The sequence below is a fragment of the Bos mutus genome, chromosome 15 (genome assembly GCF_027580195.1).
Source record: "Bos mutus isolate GX-2022 chromosome 15, NWIPB_WYAK_1.1, whole genome shotgun sequence".
Lineage (NCBI taxonomy): Eukaryota > Metazoa > Chordata > Mammalia > Artiodactyla > Bovidae > Bos > Bos mutus.
Window position 1 is genome coordinate 42428621 of NC_091631.1, and position 12162 is coordinate 42440782.

A 12162-nucleotide genomic window follows, 5' to 3' on the forward strand; every position below is an offset into this window, starting at 1 on the left:
CATTTTACAGAAGGGAAAGTTGAGGCTACAAGGCATAAAGACACTGGCAGGGGCAGTGTTGTGTCTGACTCTTTGCGACCCCATGGACTGTAGCTTGCCAGGCTCCTCCGTCCATGGAATTTTCCAGGCAAGAATACTGGAGTGGGTTGCCATTTCTTTCTCCAGGGAATTTTCCCAAACTAGGGACTGAACCCGGGTTTCCTGCACTGCAGGCAGCCATCAGGGAAGGCCCCAGGATGTGGAGACGGGATAGAATTAGGCACTCTGCCCTGCTCCCCCTGTCTTTGAGATTCACTCAGAGATTATGTAGGGGCCAGTATTGTCCAGACAGAAGAAGGCCCTGCTGGCCCCGGGTCTGCACCGCACTCCAAACCTGAGTTTGAAGAAGGCAGCCTCAGTCCTGCATGTGGCAGCCGGGGAGGGCTCAGCTCAGCCGGGCCTCGGCTGGTTCCCATGTGCTGTGCAACAGCGCCACCTGGTGGACAAAAGCAGCAGCTGCCTCTGACGTGCGGCCTTGTGCTGTCTTCTCTACTTGTCAAAACTGGTCTGAACCAATAGTCAGGGCCACGATGTGTCCTGAATGTGGCCTGGTTTGCAAATTCAAGGTAACAGAGTCTTCTTTTTACTAAAGTGGCTTCCTCCCGGGAGAGTTTGGAGATACATCTTGTAATCTAGTGTTAGTTGCTCAGTTGTATCTGACTCTTTGCAAGGCTGTGGACGGCTAGGCTCCTCTGTCCATGGTATCCTCCAGGCAACAATACTAAAGTGGGTAGCCATTCCCTTCTCCAGGAGATCTTCCTGGTCCAGGGATCAAACCCAGGTCTTCTGAATTGCAGGCAGATTCTTTACGTCTGAACCACCAGGGATGCCCTCTTGTGATCTAACATGTCTCCAACTTGCAGTCTTCCACAGCACTTGTCCTGTGCCCTCCTGGAGCAGAACCCTTCCTAAACCCCAGTTCTCACTACACAAAATCCACCCCTGCCCCCGCACCCCACCCCCAGCCCAGTAAAGGTGCCCTCTGAGCAAGCCACGGTCCGCACATTGCCCCTCTGACACACAGACCCGGGTTGATGTCTGGCTTTCCGCCCACTCACTATGAGTTGACTTTGCCCTGCTCCAGCCCTGTGCCATCACACGTAAAGCGCAGTGATAATCCCTGCCTTGCAGACAGTGAGAGCCAAACGAGTCAACATACCATAAGTGCAAGCTGTTTTCCCCTTCTTATCAAATTCTTCCACTAACCATTCTCAGGGCTTCCTTGCCTGCAGCACCTGCCTAGGTGAGGCCATCCCAGTGGAGTGGCTCAGCGGTACTTGCCCATGTCGGTCGATGCCCATCTCTGAATGGCCTTCCTGGCAGCCCTCTCCCTCTTGGAGCTCACATTGTACTTGGTGCGTCCCTGAGAGCGTGACCTATACCCCTGACCTCAGAGCACTGTCTAAGCTTCCCCACCAGCAGACGCTGTCTCGCCTACTCCTTGGCCCATCAGGGAAGTGGCTTGCACACACAGATGAATCATTTTTGCTGTATGGATGAATAAATACAGTTGGAAGAGTTCTGGTGCATCCTTCCATTGCTAATGGCAGGACAGAGACTCAGAGAGGCAAAGCTCCTGCATCCCAGGCTCCCACTGTTAGCAGCAGGGCCACAGCCAGAAGGCTGGCTGCTGACTTCATGCGGATACAGCCTGTGAGCAGTTCCGGGCCCCTGCGTGGGGTGGGGTGTGGGAGTGAAGACGTTGTAGATCCCTCGGCAAGGATGCACTAGCTGAAAATCTTTCTATGGGATTTGCCCTGAGCCCCTTTTTGTACCATCTGGCCTGAGTAGTTGGTTCCAGCTTCCTCTCCCCTCCCTTTCTCTCCCTCCTGTCACTCTAAGCCCAAGCTCTGGAGTCCACAAACAGACCTTGTCCCCGGACTGGCAATAGTGCGGAGAGCCTGGGGCCAGCTCTTCCTTTGCTACTGGTTTGCTGGGGAACCACAGGGAACTTTCCTAATCCCCGTAAGCCTTGGTGTTCTCATTCGCTGAGTGGAGAATCTGTTCTGCTGGTATCCTGTGCCCGATGAAGTGATCTTGGAAGATGAACGTGTGAACACAACTTAGAAGGTGTTGAGCTGGCTGGGCTGGGGTTCTGGGGCCTCTTCCCTGCACACAGTGTGTTGTCAGAAGAGAACTGGACACCTCTCCCTGTGAGTCCATAGATGGAGACCTGTGTGTGTGTGTGTGTGTGTGTGTGTGTGTGTGTGTGTATGGTGGGTGAGGGGCAGTAAGCTCGGCAGGGTAAAACATCAGTAAAGTGCATTTCCTGGCTGTACCCCCAAGTAATCTAGTGCGAGCAGGGAATCTGCCCATAAGAAGTCAGATGTAAACATGATGCTTGTGTCAGGGAGAAGGGGTGCCACAGCGAAGCGAGGGCTGCTCAGGACCCCGGACGGGGTACAGAGGTGGGGCCTGTACCATCACGGCTTCCCCTGGGCTTCTGGAGCGGGGCCAGTGCCAGTTCAGAGGCCAGCAGGGGAAGGAAGCTGCTGCAGCAGAGACAGTGAGGAGACAGGGAAGGTAGAGTGTGGAGGTTTGGGGGCAGAATTTGACATGGGAGGACCCATTTGCTGGGAACAGCCTGGCACCAATGGCACAGGATCCACCTGGTGGCAGGTGGTGGGTACTCCAGTCACACACAGAGACAGAGACAAGGAGAGGGAGGAGTAAAGGAGAGGGAGGAGTAATGGGAAAGAGGAGGAGACACAGGATAAGAGAGGAAGGAGCGACGGGAAGACCCACACAGATAATGAACACACAGTTTCCAAAGGAGTGTTTCATTCTCCCTTGGGCTACTTTAAAAGTACAAATAATTAGTTTGGGAATTCCAGTGGTTAAGATTCTGCACTTCCACTGCAGAGGGTGTGGGTTTGATCCTGGCTGGGGAACTAAGATCCCATGTACTGCGTGGTGCAGCCAAAAAAAAAAACAAACAAGTTATTAATCTGAAGCCTTGTGGTGACTGGACATGCAGTGCCCTGCTCCTGGCCTGCTTGGGCATATAGTGATCTCTCATGGTGGTTTTAATTTTCATCTCACTGACAACTAATACTTTTGAGCTGTTTTCCCATATCATTTCAAGCATTTAATGCAGCTCTTCAACCCCAAAAGGGTAGTGTCTTCAGATGGCAGCTCTCAAAAGGTCCACCGATCCTGTGTTTCAACTTACATGTTCATAAAATTCGTTGACAATGCCTTCTGTCTGTTATTAATGCAAGCTTCCAACTTTTGTTGGGCCAATTATATCTGCCAGTTTGCATATCTAGCATACTAAGAGGAGATCATTTTCATTACTCTATTCTATACCATTATTATTTAGGTCATTGACCTATCATTGGAAAAACAGAATTATTTTAGGGGCTGAGGGAGCAGGAGTTTTTTGTTGTCGTTTCTTTGGCTGCATCGTGCGGCTTATGATTTTGTGGCATCTTAGTTCCCTGACAAGGGTTTGAACCCTCGCTCCAGGTGGTAAAAGCCTGGAGTCTTAACCACTGGACTGCCAGGGAATTCCCCAACTTTTGGTTTTTACTAAATTATCTTAAACTGTTTCCTGTCCTTTGGACAGGAAGGAATTTGAATAAATGCTTCCTTTAATTGGTATGTGCCATGACATGTACCTCTATGGGTTAAATTTTCCTTTGAAGTGTGATTAACAATTTTGTTTCAATGGAAGTAGAGCACTATATAAGCAGAACAAACCATGGGTTTCAGTATTTGTGATTATTGCAAAAAATTGAACTTGTGTATATTATATGTTATACACATTAATATATATAATAACATATATATACACATACATGCAAAACCAAGGGCTTCCATGGTGGCTTACTGGTAAAGAATCCACCTGTGGTGCAGGAGCTGCAGGAGTCTCAGGTTCAATCCCTGGGTTGGGAAGATCCCCTGGAGAAGGAAATGGCAACCCACTCCAGTATTCTTACCTGGAGAATTCCATGGACAGAGGAGCGTGGCAGGCTACAGTTCATGGGGTTGCAGATTGTTAGACATGACTGAAGCGACTGAGCACTCACTGACCATTTGGTTATTTTCTGTGATATGTCTGTTTGAGACTTTTGCCCATTAAAAAAAATGAATTGCCTTTTTCTTATTGATTTATAAGCTTAAATATATGTATTCTACATAAAACTCTTTGTCAGATATGTGTATTAAGAATACATATTCTCAGTCCGTGGTTTGCATTTTCATTTTCTTAATGGTGTCTTCAGATGGATAGAAATTAACTTTGATAAAGCCCAATGTATTGATCTTTTCTTTTATAGTTAGTGTTTCTTGTCTCCATTTAAAAAAGGTTTATGTTCCCTCAAATCATGAAAAGAGTCTCTTATATTTTTTTCTAGGAGCTGTATTATTTAACCTTTCACATTTAGTTCAATAGTCTATTTTAAATTACATTTTTTTGATGTTCAAGATTCAATGTTTTTCTGTATGATATCCAATGGAGCCAGCACCACTTATCAAAAAGATAATGTTTTTCACCGCTGAATTAAAATGGTACCTTTGTTGTAGGTAAAGTAATGACACAGGTATGTCTGTTTTTGGACTATTTTCTGTTCAATTAGTCTTTTTGTCCATCCTTGTACCAGTATGGCCTTGGCTGAGTCCCTATAATCTAAATAATTTTTCATATTTGGTAATATAGATTATCTAATATTGTTCTTGTTTAAGACTTTCTTGGTAATTCTAAGTTTTATGCTTTTCTATATATAATTTAGAATCAGCTTGTTACTTTCTCCAAAGACACCTGCAGAGATTTTGATTGAAATTTCTTTAAATTTGTAAATAAATTCAGGGAAATTTGACATCTTAGACAGTATAGGGTATTCCAGTCAATAAATGTAGTATACCTTCCCACTCTCTCTCTCAGCAATGTTTTGAGTTTTCAGTATTGATGTCTTACACATTTTTAAGATTTATTTCTAGATATATTTTTATGCTAATGTGTGTTATTTGAATTTTTATTTTCTAATTATTGGTGATATATAGAAAATACAATTTTGAATATTGTATCTAATGATCCTGCTGAATTCAGTTATTAATTTTAGTGGTATGTAGATGCTTTGGGATTTTATGCAGATTTGGATTATGTACATTGAAGAAGAAGTGAGTGCTCAGTCATGTCTGACTCTTTTGTGACCCAGTGGACTGTAGCCCGCCAGGTTTCTCTGTCCATGGAATTTCCCTGGTGAGAATATTGGAGTGACTTGCCATTCCCTTCTCCAGGGGATCTTCCCAATCCAGGGATTGAACCCACGTCTCTTGCATCTCTTGCATTGGCAGGCAGAGTCCTTACCAGCTGTTCCACAGGGGTACAATCATGTCATCTGTAAATTATGACAGTTTCACTTCCTTTTTTGGAGTCATTATACCTTTTTATTTCTTTCTCTTGTATTACCTAGGGCCATGACCAACCTAGATAGTATGTTGAAGAGCAGAGATATTACTTTGCCAACAAAGGTCTGTCTAGTCAAGGCTATGGTTTTTCCAGTGGTCATGTATGGATGTGAGAGTTGGACTGTGAAGAAGGCTGAGCGCCGAAGAATTGATGCTTTTGAACTGTGGTGTTGGAGAAGACTCTTGAGAGTCCCTTGGACTGCAAGGAGATCCAACCAGTCCATTCTGAAGGAGATCAGCCCTGGGATTTCTTTGGAAGGACTGATGCTAAAGCTGAAACTCCAATACTTTGGCCACCTGATGTGAAGAGTTGACTCATTGGAAAAGACCCTGATGCTGGGAGGGATTGGGGGCAGGAGGAGAAATGGACAACAGAGGATGAGATGGCTGGATGGCATCACCGACTCGATGGACATGAGTTTGAGTGAACTCCAGGAGTTGGTGACGGACAGGGAGGCCTGGCGTGCTGCGATTCATGGGGTCGCAAAGAGTTGGACACGACTGAGCGACTGAACTGACTGACTGTCAAGTATTAAGTAGCGGTGGTGATAATAGCTATCTCTGTCTTGATACAGATTTAGGGGGAATGCTTTTGATATTCATTAACTTTTTCCTCATTATCATTTTAAGGACTAGAATACTGAGGCTTAGAGAAGATGAATAACTTGCTCATTTCACCAAGTCAGCAGTTAACACAGCTGAGTTGTGAACCCAGGCTTTTTTTACTCCTCGGTTTGTGCAGCTCCCACTGCACCATCACTACCTCTAGAAAAGTGGGCTGAACCCAGGATCTCTGCTAGAGTCACTTGAGGAAGCTTAAAAATATTGATGACAAGACTCCATCCCAGACCAGCTAAATCAGAATTTCTGGTGGTGTAGTGCAGGCATTAGTATTATAACAATCCCACATATGAGTCTAATCACCTGAGAACCAGGCAGATAACCGCTGATCTAGAAGTACTTTGGTACAGTTCAGATTCCAGCTGTGCCAGGAGTGCTTTGTGGAAAACTTGCTGCTTTCACATCACCACATGCCTAGCAACCTTCACCCAAAGGAAAATAAACTTTTTCTTAGTGACCTTTGAAACCTCCTCACAGACTCCACTCCTTCCACTGCCAAATGCCTCCAGAGCATCTTTTCAACAATCTGCTTTAAGGAAAATCACTTGCTTGATGGGGAAATTATTTTCTATTTATATTCTTAAGTGATTTAATTCTTGATTTCTTTCCACCTCACTAATTCACCTCCTTCTTCATCACTGACTTGGCTGCCAAACTGGTTATATAATCCCTTTCATCTACTGTTCCATTCCCTATTTCATACTCATATTTGTTTTTGTCTGATTTGGCACTTGACTTTTAATCGAAGAGTCTTGTTTGAAAGAGTAAAAGAGGTTGAGTGGGGTCTGGGTATGTTCATTTGGGAGGAAGGTTATTTTCTCCTCCTGAAGGTGTGTTTTACTTTCTGTAACTTTCTATTGGGCTCCCAGCTCTCCCACCACTACTTAAAACAAACATGTCATTTTATAAAGTAAGCCTCTAACCCCTTACTTTGTTCGTAGACTTTGTCCTGAACTTTGCCCTCTTCTGGTTTATATCCCACATTCAGATCCTGCTTCTGGCCTGTGGGCTCAATTATTCCACCAAATACCTTGCCCTGTCCCTTGGCCCGCACTTGGCCTTGCTTCCTCGGATGTGACCCTGCTTCCCTCACTGACTGTGATTGGATTTTCCCTTTAGCTGTACCTTGGATATGCAGATCCATCAATGAGCAGGATTCCAAGTTCTTTGTGGTTCCCACTTGTCTTTTGTTTTTTTCTGCAGGCTTCTTGTGTCCAGAAAGGTGAAGGAGGAAATTCGGGGGGTCTTTAGGTCATGCTCCCCTTCCACCCCACAGCTGTTATAGCTGCTTTCACATGATTCTGTTAATCTGTTACAACAAGCAAGTCCTGACTTCCCCTAAAAATGAAACATGCAAAAAGGAATTAGAAAGTAGCAGGCGAATGCCAGTGATAGATGATGGGCCTTTGTATCCTGGCCCCTGTCCCTTAGATATTCACCCAAAAGCCACCGGTGCTGCTTTCCCGAAGGTCAGTGGAGGACATTGCTCATAAATCGGATGTGATGTGTCCAGTACACTTGGATCCCTCAAGGGCATGGTTTCCACATCCCACCTCCCAGGGAGACTTTCACAGTCTGCCTGTTCCCTCTTTGTTCAGATTCAGGGTGCATCAGTCCTCCAACCCAAGTAGTGACCAGGCCAGACCATCCTCAGCATCACTTGAATGCCCTCCCATGAGGAAAGCTTGTCACCAGACCCAGCCCATCCCACTCTACGTAAAAGCTAATTACCTCTAAGTGCTTCCAGCAGCAATCTCTTTAGGGCTGTGAAAGTGCTTTGATTAGATTGTTCTCTTGGCATCATTAAATTCACGACTGAGGATGGGAAGTGGGTGTTTGGGGATGGAGGCTCTCCAGAAATGGGACCAGTGTTGGAGGGAGCTGGTCTCATGCTGGGCTACCCCTCGGCCCACCACAGGAGCTGAGTTGAGCAGCCCCTGCTGAGCTGACCCTCTTGCCAGCCTCTTCCTTTCCTGCCCATGTCAAAGGCCCCACAGCTGGGCCACAGGGCCAGGAGAGGGGGAACCAGGATGGGAGTCTCGGCCGTGGCATCACCCTGCTTCGTGGTCTGAGCAGTCTCTTCCCCTCCCTGGGTCTCTGTTTCCTGATCATTCAGCCCAAACTTCATGCAGCTGAAGTTGTCTGTCAGGCCTCAGCTGCCTACTAGACACCAGAGAAGATTCAGTGCAGGAGCTACTCCAAGCCGTTCAGATCTAGTACAGGGATGGGCATGTAAACTAGGCATTTACCAACATGATGGGGCTTCCCAGGTGGCTCAGCGGTAAAGAATCCGCCTGCCAATGAGGAGACATGGGAGATGCAGGTTTGATCTCTGGGTCAAAAAGATCCCCTGGAGAAGGAAATGGCAACCCACTCCAGTATTCTTGCTTAGAGCATCCCATGGACAGAGGAGCTTGGCAGGCTATAGTCCAAAGGGTCACAAAGAGTTAGACACGACTGAAGCAACTTAGCACACACGCGCCAGCATGGTAAGTACTCTAGTTGTGGGCAGACCAGAGTGTGTGGAGGACAGAGACCTTCTGCCTGGGGGATGAAGGCGCATGTTCACAGAGGAGGTGATTTCTTACCTGGGTCTGAGAGGGAGTGAGGAGTGAAGGCAGGGAAGAGGAACACTTCAGCTGTAAGTGAACTGCGTTTGAATTGTCTATGAAATATCTGGGAAAATTAGTTTTGGAATTGAACATAAAGATACCCAGTAGCAGGTTGGAAATGTGTATGTGGATCTTGGGAAAGGAGGTCAGAGCTGGAGGGCTAGGTTTGAGTCATTAAGGTCACTTGGGTTTGAGAGGTGTTGCTGACGTGGTCCAGAGTGGGCTGATGGCAAAATCTGGGGTTAAGAAGCAGTTAGCTAGGAGGAGATGGGCCCCAAAGTGGGTATCCTGGAGGCCCAGGAAGAGGAGAGGCCCAGAGGGAGAGAGTTCTCAGCAGGGGGAGGTAATTCTAAAGGCCAAAAAAGAGAGGAATGGAGAGGCTGGGCTTTGCACCAGTCACGTTCCCAAATCCTTTTAAGTGTATGACCTCTCTCTTTCTGCTTCTCCCTCTCCCACCCCTGTTTCTCTTTGGTTTCTGTATCTCTGTTTCTCCGTCTCTTTCTTTGTTCCAATTGATCTCTGTGTCAGTCTGCCTAGTTCAGCTTCGGTCACAATGTAAATGCTCAGTTACTGTTTGCTGAACATTAGAGATGCATGGGTGGTACTTTTTCTCTCAGTTCCCTTCTGAGGAATGTAATTGTTCATCTTATCGTTCCTGGTTGGGCATTAATACAGGAGTCACTGACCTTCGCAAAATTCTAGTTCTGGCCTGCATGATCCAAGGTTGTCAAGCCAATGAAAAAACTTGTAGGCCCCAATCCGCAGAGCTGAGGTTCCCCACGGGGTCACAACCTCAGAGGAGCCTGCAGAAGGGAGCCCTGGAGAGAAGTCCAGGTGGGAGACTAAGCTAGGGTAGGGAAAGTGAAACCAGGGCCCTAAGTCTTGGAGAGACAACTGTACCCACTGGATGGGGCTAAGGTGGAATGAGGGTGCCACCGTGTGGCGGCCACTGCATATGCATCTCTTAGGTAATGCAGATTTCAGCACCCTTTGGGGTTTATCCATTATATATATATATATATATATATATAAAGAGAGAGAGTGAGCGAGTGAGCACTTCCCTGGTGGCTCAGATGGTAAAGAATCTGCCTGCAATGCAGGAAGCCTAGGTTTGATCCCCTTGGAGAAGGAAATGGCTACCTACTCCAGTATTCTCGCCTGGAGAATTCCATAGACAGAGGAGCCTAGTGGGTTGCAGTCCATAGAGTCACAAAGAGTCGGACATGACTAAGCAAAAAATTAAAGGCTCAGAGTAGGTACAAAAATATTCCAGCTAGTAAATATAGAGGCAGGATTCAGAACAGCTAGGTGTGACTCCAGAGGCCGTGCGTTTTCTGAGACTGTACGAATTGGTTCATACACTGGGAAGCCCACAGCCCATTGGTGGGGGCCCTTCAGAGCCTCCTGATGATGAGCTGGGCTGGACTGAAGTTGCTGAGATAGTAATGGATATGGAGATCAATTTTGGTTGGTGGCCGCTTGCTAGCAGGAGGCCATGTGGCCAGTCACTGGCATCAGGGCCAGAAGCCTGGGAAATTGACCCACTCAACGATTCAGGGTCACTTTCCAGGGGTCAGGAATCTGTGGGATCCAGTTATACATGCTGTCATGACAGTAGATGTGCCTAGATGTGAGCTCTGAAGAGGGTCTCCCTCTCTGATCTGGGGGTAGGGGCCTTAAGTCAGAGCGGCTTCTGGGAGATCTCCCCGGAAGTCAGGCTGTACAATGGTCATTTGTGGATGAGTCACTTGCCCTTGCCCCTCTGCTCCAGTACACAGCCTGGCACTCGGCATGCGCTCAGGGAGGCTGTGCTCAGTGGGTTTGCCAAGCGGGAGTCTGGGCTGGTGAGTGGGCCCTTGGGGACCGTCCATTCCCTGACCTCTCTAGTGTATTCAGATTGGCCCATCTCCCTGAACCTGCTGGGGATTAGGTCTGAATCTAGTTTGGGACTGACCAGCATTCCCAGCTGGGGCTGGGATGCAACTCCATGTGCACCCAAGATGAGATTAGGGAGTTGGACTGGCTGAGAGAGTCCCTCACTAGAGACCCTGTTGCTCTCTAGCCTTGGATGGTGCTGGAAGTGGGGAGGCGACGAACCAGATAAGCTTAAGAGGTGTCTTAGGTTGCAGTAAGAGGGCAGCTTCCCATTTCTAGGCCCAGAGCAGCCCCCGTTTCTTCCCTGGGCCCCGGTGAGGTCCCTCCCAGAGGGCCTGTTAGCCGAACACCTGGCAGGAGCCCAGTCCTGCGGGGACTGCTGGCTGCTGTTTGCTCTCTTTTATTGAGCACATCCAGGTGAGTTATTGCGGACGGTTCCCCAGGCTCCTGTTTCCACATTTGTCTCTTTTGAGTCTGAGATTGCCAAAGGCTTTCACTGCTAATGGCCCTTAGGGCTCCCAAGAGCATTTAAGGGAGGCCTAGAACATGACTGGGTAATTAGTCAGACTAAACGCAGCCCCTGGAGCGTGGCTGAAGCTGAGTGGCAGGAAGTCATGGTGTGGGGACAGGAGCCCAGGCCCAGGGCAGCTGCACAGGCTTCTCCTCGCCTCACCTCACCTCACCCTGCCTCTGTCCCTGCCCTGAGCCCGAACAAGGGTAGGTCTCCCTGGCCCTTGATGGCAGGGTCCCCAGGCAGGTGGGTGTCCTGCGTCATCTGAGGAGGACTGCTGAGCTGACCTTGGCAAGTTACTGCCTCTCTTTCTCTGAACAAGTCTCATCTTGCTGGCAGGCTGAGCTCAGGTGTCACTTCTCAGAAGGCAGCATGACACCTCTTCAAAACCATGGGCTTTGAGACCAAGCCGTTTTGGTTCAAATCCCAAAGCAACTGGTTTTAAAGTCTGTGATCTGGGGTAAGTCAAAGAACCTTTGTGTGTCTCAGTTTCTTCATCTTTAAATCGAAGATAATGATAACACTGACCTTAGAAGGTTATTAAAAGGATGAATGGTATAATAACGTATGCACTGTGTATAGCACTGACCTCGGGAGGCGGTTATGAGGATTAATGGTGTAATAACACTTGCACAGTGGTAGCGGGCATATATTAAGCTCTCAAGAAGTTACAGTACCAAGAGCAGGTCCGACTGGAGCAGAACTCGGGGGGTTGACATCTTTCTCTGGCATTCAGGTCCCCTGTGCCCAGGTTTGCTTCTCTCTGGTGGGGCAGAGAGAGCAAGGCCTCTGTAGGGGAAGGCGGTGGAGGACAGGATGGGGAAAAAGGATGCTGAGCTCAGCCTGCTGCTGACCTAAGGAGGGGAGGAGGGAGCCAACATTTGTCAAGCATCACTTCTGGCTCCAGCATCTCCTGCTTCATCTCTTTAACTCCTCACACCTTGTTGGTGGGTGAGGAAACAGAGTCTCAGAGAGGCTGAGTGACCGAGCAGGAGGGAGTGAGGAGGGGCGCTTAGGGGTGTGAGATTCCTAAGGGACTGTTCTTTCTACTAGAGTTCGCTGTGGTGGATGCCCTGGCCTAGCCCCTGGACA

General features: G+C 47.9%; 1 protein-coding gene across 1 annotated transcript in view; it reads left to right on the plus strand.

The window, feature by feature from the left end:
- The window catches only part of INSC (INSC spindle orientation adaptor protein), a 138075-nt gene that overhangs the window by 94547 nt on the left and 31366 nt on the right, over positions 1-12162 (plus strand). The window lies entirely within an intron of this gene.